Source organism: Hesperophylax consimilis, chromosome 18, assembly GCF_061612785.1.
Source record: "Hesperophylax consimilis isolate HC1 chromosome 18, BYU_Hcon_1.0, whole genome shotgun sequence".
NCBI classification, from domain to species: Eukaryota; Metazoa; Arthropoda; class Insecta; order Trichoptera; family Limnephilidae; genus Hesperophylax; species Hesperophylax consimilis.
In genome coordinates, this window is record NC_142853.1 from 3,981,776 (window position 1) to 3,994,119 (window position 12,344).

Sequence of the window (12,344 nt, forward strand, 5' to 3'; positions counted from 1 at the left end):
GGAAATATTATCATTCTTACTGGCTTGAACGCAAGACTAGGGTCGAATTTTGAAACTTTGGCGTTTTTTTTATTAATATTTAAAAAAAATATTTTTTTACATAGATAAGTTTACAAGATATAAAACAATAGAAATTAAAGTAGCCTTTCCTCACCATAAAGAGACAATGCTCTTGTGTTTGGTGAGGGAATTCTAGTTCAATTATGTACATGTTAGTATTAAGGCAAATAAATTATTAAGAAACAACACAAGATTTAAACAATATTACTTCTAGATGTAAGTAGTGAACGTATTATGGACTTATAATAGTTTAAGGTAATTTTTTAATTTAAGGTGAAATTCCTGAATATTTTCGATATTTTTGTTGTTTGTTTTTGGGGTGTTATGCCGTGTTGCGCTAACTCCTTCTTTAGCCGACGTTTCGGACAGCGTTGCAGTGTCCATCATCAGGGCAGATCCGGTAGATCCGAAGATGTGTGATGTTCGGATCTACCGGATCTGCCCTGATGATGGACACTGCAACGCTGTCCGAAACGTCGGCTAAAGAAGGAGTTAGCGCAACACGGCATAACACCCCAAAAACAAACAACAAAAATGCTTTTGGCCGTGAGAATCTAAAAACTTACCATTTTCGATATTTTTTAAATTTAATGGAAGGTTTTTAAAATAAATAATGCCTAGATAAAGATAGGTATTTTGAATGAGCTTAGTGTTTAATTTTGGGATTAAGATTTTCTCAGGCTCTATTTCGCTGTATAAACTGACATTTTGGAATCGTACTGAAAATTATGGTCTGAAGTGCAATCATTCAAAATCTCAAAAAAAACTTCTATTTGTGGTAAAATCTTCATTCTTACCGGCATAAATGCAAGAATTGGGTTTGAACTGTAAATCTGCAAAAGGGTAATACAGAGTAATAAATATTTAGTCTAAAAATATATATTCATGTAGATCAAAAAACACCGATTCTGAATATTCTTATATATTTGTATATTTTTACTCTCAAAATTAAAAAAATTGTTCTTTAAAAATGATTTAAAAGCTTTACTGTTTATTCGCTTCATGATTGGTCGAACGAAATCTGATGTCAAATGTACTCCGCGTTAATTTTGTACCGCGTAATAATTAAACATCTCTTTCTGTTACATGCGTATTTTGATAATAAGAGGGAGAGATCGCTAGTCGCTGTACAGTTTTGAATTGTGTATTTATGCATGTTGATCTAAGTTTTTGAGATGATTTGTGTTTATATTTTTAGTTATACTCGGTTATACCGATTGTTTAAACTTACATCGTAATATCTCCTGATATTTTAGAAAGTTTGGTTAAATTCAAACCGGCGAAATGAAAGCTATTCTAGAATGCAAGTCAAGCAACTAGCGCGACTGCAACTAAAATCACCTACATGCCAATTGAGTGTTTTTGTAAAATGAGTAAATAGGAACTCATTTCAAATTTACGTAAAACCAATGACAATAACGCAACTGGAGAGATCCCGCCATACTGTTGAGGCGTGTACTGGCTTTTTCTGGCGATGTTTTGGGCGAAAATTATAAATTCTAACTTAAAAAATTAAAAACATACCCATAGTGTACGAGCACAAAGGATGTGGGCGATGCGGGTTTCCGTTTTTCTGATTAGTCGGCGCGTAGGCAGCCGACTGGGGCAGGCGCGCCGACGAGAAAGTTTGTATGTAAAGGTACCTACTTACGTCCATAGTGAAGGCAGGTTCAGATTTGTGTACGCGCGTAGCGGCGCCGACAAGCTTGTGACGCCGGTCACAAGTTTAACAATTTTTTTGAGCGGGGAGGTAGTGTCAAAATAAGCGACCTGTTAATTGCCGCTGTTTCCAACAATTCGCCAGTCCGAGATAAATGAAACACTCTACACACTGTACACGTGTTTCTTTTTTTATTTCTTAATTTCAAGAAAGGATTTTCCAAAAGTATGAAATCTTCGTCTTACGAGCTTGACATTTTGTTAAACTGACAGCTGCGCAGATTTTACCCTCGTTCTACGTGTCTACAACTCGGCGCCAACTGCCGCCGACAAACTCAGACACTGAGCACCGATAATCTGAAAGCTGAAACCCGCTTCCTTTTTATTCCTACACTAAGCCAGTAAACATTGATAAAAAATGTACTGGAATTCCTTACTAAAGAATTATAAAATCTCCATACAAAATGCACTAACCACAAGAAGTTCAGCGCACTGATGACAATCCAGCTTCTTACCGCTCGGATTGCGATCGTTTTGCGGGCTAAAAAATATTCAAACTTACTATCGAATTAATTTAACCTTGAAAAAAAAATACTAGTATTTAAGTTTGAAAATGAATGTTCATAAAATATTTTTTTACAAATGGACTCAAATTCCCTTATGTGGAAAACCTTCATTCTTACTGAAATAAATGCGAGCTTGGGTTCGAACTTTAAAAGCCGTTTTCTCGAGATATTATTATTTAATTACGATTTGAATTGGAATCATTGACAAAATCTGCAAAAGCACCATTTTGTGGAAAAATCAACATTCCTACAGGCTTAAATGCAAGGTTTGCGTTCGAAGTACTTACTGTCATTATGATGCAGATCGGACCGACATTATGGATTCTTACTAAAAATTATGGTCTGAAGATCAATGACAAAATCTAAATAAAGTTTGCGCAAACACAGAACAGTGTGCTTACGCTACTTACTGCTGCCAGTTAAGCCTGCCTGACCCCATCAGTACTGCAAAGATTTCCTATGCAAACGGGTTTGTGCAAACTTGTCGTAATCATTTGAAGTGTATAAAAACCATTAGCGCAGTATACAAAAAATACAAGAATCTCATCCCTGGAAAGCCGTCTTGCAGACCTAGAGCAAGTAAAGCTCTCCGACAGCTTGGAAATGGCGGGCGTGGAATTGCGGCCGGGAGAACAAGCCTCGGAAGCAGTACTTCGAGTAGCTAACTCGCTGGGACTGTCCTTGCAACCACAAGATATACGCATGGTGACCAAGACTCAAGATCGAAGACGAAACACCCCAGACAAACTTCACATCACCTTCTATAATCAAAATACAAAGGAATCTATGCTCTCAAAAAAAATGTGGCCAAAACCATAGACTCAAATTCTCACATCTTCATCAGAGAGGTGCAGTCACCATACTTTAAGGAATTTCTGTGGAAAACTAAGCAGACGGCTAAAGAAACCCAATACCAATATGTGTGGTTTAAATCAAATAAACTGCTTGTCCGCAAAGCAACTGGGGATAAAATCATCCACATAATACACGAAAATGACCTGAAAAAAATGGGGAAACAAACTTAAATGACTAATCTAACTAACAAATCTAACCTATCAATCTACCATCAAAACATAAGATCAATAAACAAAAACTTCAATTTCTCATCCAACTCGATATTACGAAAATCAAATATGACATAATTATACTGACAGAATGCTGGCTAACACCTTCTTATACTCCCAAATACATCCCCAATTACAACCACCACTAAACCACAAATCACATCAGACAAAATGACGGCATTGTGGTATACACATTAAACAAAACTTATAACTCGTACAACGTCACAGAAATTACCATTACTAATTCAAAGTGTCTTCAAATAACACACAACGTCAACACATGTATCATTGCACTCTACCGTTCCCCTTCTAAACCAAATATCTCCCCATTTTTGCAAGACTTAAATTACTGTCTTACTGAGCTAAACAAAATAAAGAACCTAGTTTTAATTAGAGACCTCAACATCAACATTCTAAAAAACAACAAACATCCCCAATGCCAAGACTACTTTAATACTGTAATGTTTCATGGAATGGTAAGCACAATAAATTCACCAACACGATGCACGCAATACTCATCCTCCTGCATTGACCATATTATGGTAAAATCGACCAACTGTCACACCTCTGAAATTCATACATCATCAATTACAGATCACTACGCCACTTCCTTCACAATGGGTTCCAAATATATCGAAAGAAACCAAGCACCAACTGCAATAACAAAGAAAACAATTGATTATGACAACCTCAACAAAACGATTAACTCTAAATCCTGGGACATACTGCACAATATAACAAACACAGAGGATGCCTGGAATTACTTCTCTACCTACCTACAAGACAGTCATAACCAGAACACCAAAATCATCACCATAAACACTGCTAGAGCGATCAAACCTCTTAAACCATGGATAAACCATACTATTATCAACTGCATTCGGAAACGCAACTCCATACACAAAAAATGTGCCACATATCCATACGATATCACACTCCACAATTTCTACAAAAGATACAGAAATATTTGCACACAAGTCATTAGGAAAGCCAAAAATTTATATTACAATAAAAAATTCTCCGAATGCAACAATGACCCTAAAAAAATATGGAAAGTCCTCAAGGAAGCTACCAACTCGTACAAAGCCACCGACGTCTTAAACTCTCTCAAAATCAATGAAAACACTGTAGACTTTAAATCGAAACCTAACACAATTGTCAATCATATCAACCATTATTTTTGCAAATGTAGGTTTAGAACTAGCAAATAAAATCAAAACAAATAATCATACACTTGGCCCTAGCAACCCCGTAACCAAGGAAGAATTCCCAACACGCTTCGTTCTTAAAACAGTTACAGAAAATGAAGTTTCGATAGTAATAAAGTCTCTCAAAAATTCCTCATCTTCCGGCATAGATGAAATACCCAATACTGTTCTAAAAAAATTGCCCCCGGTATAATTCAACCACTAACTCATCTTCATAATATCAGCATCCGCCAAGGCCTTTTCCCCACTATTCTAAAACAAGGTCTTACTATCCCTATTTTCAAAACAGGCTCCAAACTCGACGTCAGTAATTATCGCCCTATTACTTTGCTAAATTCCCTTTCGAAAGTGTTTGAAAAGATCGTTAATACTAGTCTGATTGAATACTTGGAAAACAACAAACTACTATCGCCTCGTCAATTTGGCTTCAGAAGACACAAAAGCACTAACGATGCTGTAGCCACGGTTGCCGACTTCATCTCTGGCCACCTTGATAAGGGCTCGAAATATCTGTCGATATTCCTCGACCTTTGTAAAGCGTTTGATACAATCTATAATCTATATACGACTGTCCTAAAACGGGAAACTTCCTAGTTGGACAGTCAAAGCTTCCTTTTATATTTGTATATCTTGTATGTAATAAATGTAATAATAATAATAATAATAATAATCTCACACATCAAATTAGAACAAAATGCAAAATGCAAAATGTTCAATATGGGTATTAGAAATAAGGTATTAGACCTTCTTTCTAGCTTCTTATCTGGCAGAACACAATGCGTTAAAATCAGAACCACACAGAGTCATAATCTGCCTATTAGTTACGGTGTCCCACAAGGCAGTGTTTTAGGTCCAACCCTCTTCCTGATATATATTAATGAGTTATGTAACCTATATATCGATGTCACTATTGTCAGTTTTGCGGATGATACAGTCCTACTATTCCAATCGAAAGACTGGTCTACCGTATACGCCAAAGCGGAGGAAGGAATTCAAAAGGTAAAACAGTGGCTCGACTCTAATTCACTAACTCTAAATGTACTTAAAACAAAATACTTACTGTTTAGCCTCACTAATATCCCAAAATCAAACTTAACTTTAAAAATATACGTTTGTAAAAATTCTCCCCTTGACCGGAATTGTGACTGCCCATGCCTAGAACAAGCAATCAATATCAAATATCTAGGACTAACCTTTGACACACACCTAAACTGGAAACAACATATCTATAACATTACAAACAAAATTCGCAAATCTATTTACTTTTTCAAACAAACACGTAATTTCCTTGACCCCAAACTTTTAAAATCAGTGTATTTCTCACTATGCCAATCACACATAGAATACGGAATTTTAGCTTGGGGTAATACTTCTTCTTGTGCCCTCGACCCCATTATTAAAGCACAAAAATTAATCATAAAAATAATTCTCAAACTTCCTCTTTCTACTAGCACTGATACTATCTTCAATACTATCAACGTTATGGACATAAAACAGCTCTTTGCAAGATCCATCTTGATTAATTTACACCAAAACAGCAAAACACTATACAAACCAACTCAAACGATACACAATACCCGAGCCAAAAACAAAAAACTTCTTCAAACTCCTTTTGCTAAAACCACCTTTGGGCAAAGACATTTTAAATACATAGCTTGCAAACTATACAATATACTACCAGACACTATTAGACGAACAGAGTCAATGACCAAATTCAAACATGAAATAAAGAAATGGATAACAAGTATTGGGCGTCCCACTATCACAAACATATGTAAACCAAATTACACGTAAAGGTAACAACAATTCACATACAAAATAAAATAAAAGATTCAATAATTTTATAATAGCCCCTTTGTAAGTAATCTATAAGTACCTGAATACGTCTGTCTCGACACAGGTGTACCCTAGTGAGACAGATGTAGAAAAATTTATGTAATAAAACTTTATATTGATAAATAAAAAAAATAACAGTTTTGCCGTCTTTCCGTACATGCTTACTTGTGCAAATGAGAGCAAATTTAGTTTTAAGCTGTTTTTTCCATCTTAATGTACATGCTTACTTGTTCAAATTAGATTGAGCGTTTGGACGGAGCTTTACCGAGCGATGTCAATACAACGATAAACCCATATAAATTAAAATATGAAATTGCTTGGACATATTCCACTACATAGAATTCCAAAACCTTCTAAAAAGGTGCTGACACAAGGACACACCCCCTGCCCTGAAATTGAATTAAGGGAGGAGACAATGGCTATCCCGCACGTTCCACATAGCATTCCTGACTCCTGGCGCTGCATTCCGATGGAATAAAACACAAAGATGAAAATTCAGGGCTGAAACTCATATTAAAAATTCTAGTTAGTACATAGTTCTGTGAACAGTAGACCTTGCGTCCAAAAAAGTAAGTTTCTAATTTTCTGTTTCTTCGGGCAGGTAGGTAGGTACCATAATATTAAAAATATGCGAATAGGAAAGCCTAAATTAACACGATTTCAATATTATCTGAAATATTGAATCGGTCAGCATCTTGAAACGGATATGGAATGTACACACAAATTTACAGTAAAACGAAATTAAAACAGGATTTCGGAGGACAGTTGATCCCCCGACAGTTGGCCCATCGGCAGTTGATCCCCCGGATAGTTGATCCCTCTTCCAGTAGATCCCACGTATAGTTGATCCCCTAAAGGATAATTTCTTCACTGGGTAGTCCTGATCGGTAAAGTAAGTATGCAGAGAGGATAAAAAATACTTGATATACTTCTATCTACAGACCTCTTGAGTGGAAATCCGCTATGTTTACAAATATTTTTGATAACACCAATGCCGTGCCGAGGAAATATGGCCGAATAACAAAATACGACATACTTATTTATGCAGCCTGTTTAGAGAAATACGCTATAGCTATTCAGAGGTATCAACTCTCTGAGCGATTAACTGGCAGAGGCATCTTCTATCCAGGGCATCAACTGTCCGGGGTATCAACTGTCAGTGGGGTTAACTGTCGGCGGGCCAACTGTCGGGTGTCTAACTATCGGGGGATCAACTGTCGGGTCACCGCTCAGTCAATTATGTTTGAACCTTTACGCCCCAGAAAAAGTTGGGGAAAGTATCTACGAAGGCTGTACAAGGTGAGGCTTCGGCTGAAATGCCGATAGCTTACGAAGCTTGTTGAAGCGAATAGTCCCTGACCCATTGGACAGGAAGTTGATGATGATTATGATTTGAAATTTCACGGCCAAAAGTGATTAATTATTGGGTTAATTTCTCGTGTTGCGCTTTCTTCTCCTTATCCAAAGTTTCGGACAGTGGTACAGTGTTTATCATCAGGGCAGATGTAAAGATTGTAGATTGCGGTTAAGTATGTGTTTATGTGCATATGTGTAAATCATCCTAGTAAATTTTTTTCCATATAATAACCTTTGATACAATACTGCCGCCATGGGTGAACCATAGTGTACTCATTAAGAGTCTCAAAAAGTCTCAAAGAGTTTCTACTTATGACCGCAGAATAACACTTTTCGAAAATATGCAAACACCTCAGAAAAGGTTCTCCTAGTGAGGTGTTCACAAAAAATGACTAAAGTTTTAACCATTTACATACAGTCACTGATTGTATTACACTCTATTACCTATCATGTTTTATGTAAAGAACATTGCTGTATTATTTGCAAACATCATCTGTCTACTGTAAACTATGTGTAAGAGCATATAAATAAAAGAAATAGTAAAGTGAATGTGGTTTTTGGCGTTTAGTTTTGGTGTAGCCATCTTGTAAAGGATACCAAGAACAATGATTGATAATTTATCTAAGAAAACTTATTTTTACAAACTTATTTAGGTAAATGCGTAATAATTTGTCTGGATAGTTTAAAGCATAACTTGCAAAAAGTGTATTTCAATGAAATAATTAAATTAACACCATCTCTGAACGTAGATTATAACGTACTTTAGGTTTCCCCTTAAGACTGTAAGAAATCGCACATTTATTAATTAATAGAATGTATGTTAAACGTCTCAACATAATTTTAAATCTCCCATTGTTTACATGGACTAATCTAGAGCGCCGTAATTGAGCCTGCCATCTACCTAATCAATTTTAATTGGTGTTGTAGTTCGACTCAAGTGCGAATGGGCAATGCAATGAGTACTTAATTAACAGAGCTATATTCGCGAGGCTCCTGGACCGATGGGAGATGTCATTTGTCAGACAAAGTGGTTTGACTTCGCACAATGCGAAGACACGCAGACAATGCCTAATTTATTGTTATCATAACAAACGTGTTGTTTTGTTGTCAAAAGTCTTAAGACGGGACAATACCCTAAAATAAAGTCGAAATCTTAACGACGTAAGTGAAGAAGCCGTGCACAAAAATATGCGACGCGCGGCTCTGGTGTATTGGACGGACCTATGGTCGAATTTGCTCTAGCAGGCCTAGAAAATTGGTCTGTCCTCGGGGTTTATTTTATTATAACTAAAATATCAGATGTTTCCAGATGAGTACCTCGGGTAGTTATCAATTCATCTTCTAGAAAAATAAATTCTGTTACTTACCGCTAATTTTATATATTGTATAATATTATTTTTAACTTTTCAAACCGTTTTACATAAAATATTTTAATGATAAGGTACTGTTCTTATTAATCTTAAATAGAGGGTTTTCCAATAAGAGGTGTTATTTTGATATTCAATCGTAAAAGATCAATGGTTTCGTTGTTTGTGTGGCACGTAGCGCCGTCTTGTTGAAAGTAAACGTTGTCCAGATCAATACCATCCAATTCCGGCCATAAAAAATCATTAATCATCTCTCGATAGCGCTATCCATTCACCGTAACTGTTGCTCCAGCCTCATTTTCGAAAAAGTAAGGTCCAATGACTCCGCCGGACCATAAACCGCATCAAACAGTCACACGTTGAAGATAGAGAGGCTTTTCAACAATAAATCTTTGGTTTTCCGAGCCCCAGATTCGACAATTTTGCTTGTTGACGAAGCCACCGAGGTGGAAATGGGCCTCATCACTCAAGATGATTTGCATTTGATTCACTCAAGTGAATTTTGATAATTTAAATGCGTTGTTGAAGCGTGTATCGTTCCACTTTTATTAATGGCGTAGTTTTTACTAGTCAAATGTCAAAAAATAACAGCTTCAAAAGCAACATCTACTGAAATAGCGGGCTATTCAAAAAAACACCTCTTATTGGAAAACCCTGTATAAATAACTTAAATCGATCTGAAAAAAATACGTATTATCATTTCGAATTTGTTGGAATTACTTAATATGTGAGCCCCGAGCAAACCCTTTTTATATAGCCTTGTCTCGCCTTAATAATATGTCTGTCTCTGCTTGTTATTCCTATTTGACAAAAAAAGCTTTAGATTGCTTGTTCACGAGACGATATATTATCAATTATATCGGTGTCAAAAATATTCTTCTTCTTATGGGGGTGAAGAGTTGTAGGAGATCATAATGGGAACTGAGATTGTTTAACCAGTCGACGACATCAGGATTAACTATCCCGCACCCAAGTGGGGGAGTAGGTAGTACTTAAAATTACTATCCTCCTTATATTAGATTAAATACTTGACATATCATTTTAGCATTTTACGTATTCTTGCGCAAATACATAAGTGAATAATTGAGATTTCTATAGAGGATTCTTGCTGCAGAATCTTTATATTCTATCTTCATGTCACCTGTTCCTGTTCTTCATTTTACTTCACTTAATTTTTGTAATATTTGTATTTTTTGTAATACATTCATCAACTGTAAAGCGCCCATGGGGTGATATCTCACAAAGCGGCGCTATACAAATTGTCCAATATTATTGTTATTATTTAAAAGCCCATAAGACAGAAAAATGCATGGGGTCGTCGGAAGGCCCACTTGGTTACAGATGTTTTGTTTGGCATCTTGGCCTGTCGAGAGTTAACTTGATTCAGCAAACATCTGCCTCCAGGAAACAAAAGTAAAGGGGACATTTTCCTAGTTATTTATTATCATTAGTGTTCTGTAGTTAACTATGGATTATTTTTATTAACTCATTACACTACGGGAGGCCTTGAAGATAATAATTTCTTTCATCGACTATGTCCCCTTTGGGTTTACTAAGTTTATCAGGAAACCTGTTAATTCATTATTTAAAGGCCTGCAATCCACTTTTTAGAGGAATACCAATAATTTGAAAAGATTCTAAATAAATTAGCAAACTAATTTTTCTCCGTATGTTGTGCGGAGGGGCGATTTAAGGAAATGAATAAGAAAATGTATGAGGAGTGGGTAGGAATCCGAGGGTCAGTGTGTCCTCGTGTGATGTATGAATCCATCCCTTCCACTGCGCCTTCCACTCAACCAGCTTCTCCCAGTCCAGCCCATGAACCTGGTCACCGCGGATAAGTCACCAAACGTAGCGAAAGGGGTTGCCCAAAGGGTTGGTTTTTTGGAATTAAATAATGTAGGTACCAGTATATTATATTTTAAAATAAATTTATTAAATTTAAAAACCAACGATAATAAAACAAAATTGTAGTGCATAAATACGCACCACGGGACATTGTCTACGTTTAATTTTCAGAAGATTGCGTTGAACAACCGCAAAAGCTCCTTCAAAAAGCCCTTCTGGGCAATATTCAGGTATTTCATTCCACAAAAGAACCAACACAGTAATCAGCCATAACTCTAATGTAGCATTGTTGGTTCAACCCTTATCATTCTTCATGAAACCTCACGCATATTCTCATAGGAACCGCCCGGCGTAGCGTTCGTAGCGGCCTTGTGTTGGTGAGAGATTACTTCTTATATGTGGGTCTACGAGCGTAGAGGCTTGTAACTCGTCTCTGGCGAGCGCGCTACGCTTATACGAGGTTATAAAACGTATGGGCAAAACAGGTAAGTTAAGTCCTCGAAAATGGGAGTTTTTGACATTCGCGAAGATTTTTTGTATGTTTATGATTTAAAACTAAGATATTGTATTACCATTAATCATAATTTCAGGAAAAACGAAGTTTAATTTGATTTTGAAGCACGGAAGCATTTAAATATTTTAGGAATGATGGGAGTTGTACATATAAAATAATTTATTATATTAATATGCCTACTTTATTTCTAGCATTAAAAATGCTTACAGTTGTGTGTAACTCTGGTTCAATAAACTCAGATTTTGCTTTGAATTCAAGTGTCATTTTCAAAATTGAACTGATTGTGCGATGAATTCAGGCAAGCGATAAAATATTATAATTATGAATGGTAATTTTTTTTTGATAAAAAAATTTTATAATTGGAACTGAAATTTCAAGAATTCAGCTATCCCGTGATTTTCCCCGGTTTCTATTAATTCATAACTAATTTTTGACAAAAAGTAGAGATTTCTTAGCTTTAAATCTTTAAACAATCAATTTGAAAACCATTTTTATTTGTTTTATTTTTAGTAGTAACTTTTTTTAACAATACCTTTTTTATGTTTTTTTTCATCATTTTACCCTTAGTTTCAACATCATTTTAAAGCCAATCAATTTTATATTAATCTATCTCGGATTCTTTTCAGAACCCAACATAAAAAAATTAACACTGAATGTAAATTAAGAAGTAATTGTAATTTTGAAAACCTTTCAAAATTAATATTATACAAACATAATATTAAAAATTACGTTTTCCCTATTCCGTGTAATATTTCCACAGCAATACCAAATTAATAAAAAAAATTAAAAGCACCACCCTTTGAAGTGCGCCCGCTTATCCACTTGAACGATTTTTGGCATATGATGGCAAGTTTGCAAAACGTCTT